Source organism: Onychostruthus taczanowskii, unplaced genomic scaffold (genome assembly GCF_017590055.1).
Source record: "Onychostruthus taczanowskii isolate IOZ18803 unplaced genomic scaffold, ASM1759005v1 scaffold9, whole genome shotgun sequence".
Taxonomy (NCBI): domain Eukaryota; kingdom Metazoa; phylum Chordata; class Aves; order Passeriformes; family Passeridae; genus Onychostruthus; species Onychostruthus taczanowskii.
The window spans coordinates 11,914,414-11,917,446 of record NW_024506993.1 but is presented as its reverse complement, the minus strand read 5'-3'; positions in this window follow the sequence as shown (position 1 = coordinate 11,917,446).

Here is a 3,033-nt window from a genome sequence, read left to right as displayed (position 1 = left end):
TAAGTGACGCTTCCGTTGTTGCTGGTGACTGAGGAGGAGATGCAGCTCAGATCTCTGGTCTCTGGTGTAATGCAGAAGCGTCATATGAACAGCAAGGCTTACCTGCCTCTTGAGACCACCTGTGGGACAGCACGTCTGTCCTGGGCCTCCTGTCAAGAGTGATGAGCGAGCCCGGCAGAGCCACTGAGCTGGCAGGGCCCAGCACCTGCCCTTTGAGGAGAGGCTGGGGCAAGAGAGCCGGCGTAGATGGGGTAAAGACAGCTTCCGAGAGGCCTCCGGAGGTCCCTTCCAGCCAGGATGAGGACTCATCAGTGAGAACTTGCTCTTGAAACCAACAACCTATTTCTTGTTTCTGGGTCTTGTAACTGGGTCTTATGTATCTAGAAAGAGGCTGTGTAACCTCTTTCTAGAGAGCTATAGATGTTACTGAACCTAAGCTGAGGCGTAATGTGTAAAACTTGTACAGGAATAGCTGCAACAGCAGCAACAAGGGCAGGGCTGCCAGGCCTGAAAAGAACCTTAAGCAGCTTAAAATCTTTCTTGGGACAAACTGGCAGGAAGGAAGCATCAGAAAGTGAGAGGGTACTGAGTAACTGAAATAATAGAGAGTAACTAAACCAATGGTTCTATAATTTATCTAAGCATAAGCTAAAAGCATTTATCTAAGCATTTTTAGATACAGGACTTCTCCCCTTGATAGGTTTGTACGTCATCATGATAGTGCAAGAGAAAAATGGGTGTGGAAGTGCTGAGGTAGGAGTGGGAAAGTTCTTGTTACAGATAATTAGAATGAAGTAGTCAGTTTGTGCAGAAGAATCAGGTGAATCATCTCCCTGGCCCATACTTTGCCTGTAGGCTTGCTTAGGAGAGCAGAGGTGGGATGTGACAGGAACGCTGCAGATCTGCTTGTGGAAAGTCACCCTCTTCAGCTGGCTGCAGCCCTGTAGCTTCAGTTTCATATTCCCCAGCAGCTGCTATCAGGTTTTCCTGATCAAAGTCTATCTGATGGCTCTCCTGTGCTCCTTTGTACTTTCTTTAAAGAAGCTTTTAACCTTTGCTTGTACATGAGTTTGTGGGTGGGCTTTTATTGTTTGGTTTTTGTTTGGGTTTGTGTTCTACAGTGTTCCGGCACCAACTGATGTGGGTTTTAAAGAGGTGTTTTTAGATCTCACAGTCACCTCTGTATTTTATGCCAGTACATGGGCTGGTGTCCCTGGAGATGGGCTTGTCCAGCATGAACAGGCTGCATGTTGCTTCTGGGTGAGACTCCAGTGGTGAGTGCAGCTGCCAGGGCCCTGTGAGCCACTGGCTGCAAAAACCCTTGGGCGAGAGGGGAGGATGGGGTTACTTGTTCTTGGCATCTCAACTGCACAATGCCTTTAGCATTGGTGAGCAGCACTCCTGCCTGTTGTTCCCAAGATGCACCCAGCACAAGGTGAGGGGCAGTGGCTGCAAGGTGATGTTTCCTTTTCAGTTCTCCAGTTTAGGATGTGATGTCCTCTGCTAATGAGCTAATGACGAGTCTCTTGGCAGGAACTGTAGTCCCCATCATTGCTGCTACTTGTGAATAAGCCTCCCTGTGCAGATTCATCTGATACATGGTTTGCCTTTGTCATCTGAAATTAGCAGGGATAAAGTCCCCTAATGTACTTGTGTTACGTAGGAACTCGGGAGGGAATTCATAAAATCCGCTGAGAACAATCGCATTTGCTGTGGTGCAAGCTGCCTCCAGAACAAGCTGCAGCCGCGGCCCTGGGTACAGGCAGGGAGCTGCAGAAGCACTGCCAGCAGGGTAAGCTCAGCTGGACACAGTCTCAGCAGTATGGTGTCAGCAGCCAGACCTGGAGCACTGGGGGGTCCATGCGGAATGACAGCAAACCCTCAGTGGCAATTGGTGCTGTTGCAGGAAGGTGGAGGGACCTGTGGGCTCAGGCCAGCACTGCTGAAATCCTTTTGTTAATATTTTCTGAGGATTAAGAGATGCTGTGCCAGGGCTCCACAGCAACAAGGTGGTTGGGAGCTTCCTGGGCTGCAGCAGCTGGGAGGGAGGGAGCAGGAACGAAGACCTTTTTCATTAGTTGCTTTGAGTTATGCAACAGCAAAACATCAGGAGGAAAAATCCTTTCCTTGTGCCACATCCTTGAAGGTTAAAAAAGGGGCAACCCCTGTGCAAGTACCTCTAAATCGGATACTATCTTGTAAACTTCAAGAGCAGGTTTCTTTTCCTTCCGTGCACACATTCCTCAGAGCAATTCCTTATTTGTAGAAAGGCAATTGTGTAACTGCCAGCATGCTGGGGTGGGAATGGGGTTCCCACAATCGCTGTCAATGGCTACCAGCCCTGTGCTGTGCTTCTTGGAAGACAGAAATGAGATGAGCAGGGGTTGGGGTGGCTGTTTGTGGTCACCTGCCTGTTGGACCATGGCAAAGGACAGTGGTGGAATAATGGGAGAGCAGCAGTTGCGCTTGGGAATAGACTCAAGGACTTTTTTTGTGTGCCTGCTCTGAGCATGGCTCCCCACAGCTCTGGTCGTCCCTGGACTGTGAGCTTCCCTCTGTGCTGGTTGTGCCAGCAAGAGCACTGGGAAGGGGCAGCTGGGCTGGTTCCCTCATGTGTCCTGGGGAGCTCTGCACCATGGGAGAGACGCCTCCACAGAGCAGCCCTGCTGCTGGGACGGGGGACAGGAGCTGGAACAGCCTGTGCCCTGGCAGGGAGCCCCCATTCTGGAATTTCTGCAGCCTCTGCTCTGTGGAGGACAATGCGGAGTGCACGTCCCTGTTCCTCAAGGCTCCCCTGTGTCTGGTCTCCTCCCTGTGTGCTTCCTGATGCTTGGAGAAGACCCACCTTTTCCTGCCAGCCCTGCCCTAGCATGACTATTGACCAGGGTGGCTGCAGTGTGCTGGGTCTCACCCTGCACTGGTGGCTTTGCAGGGGCTGGGTGAGAGACAGCATGTGGTCCAGCCTGGCTAGGTCCAGGCCCCTAGGTACCTGCTCCTGCTTTCCTATGGCTGCCCCTGGAGGATGCTGCACCA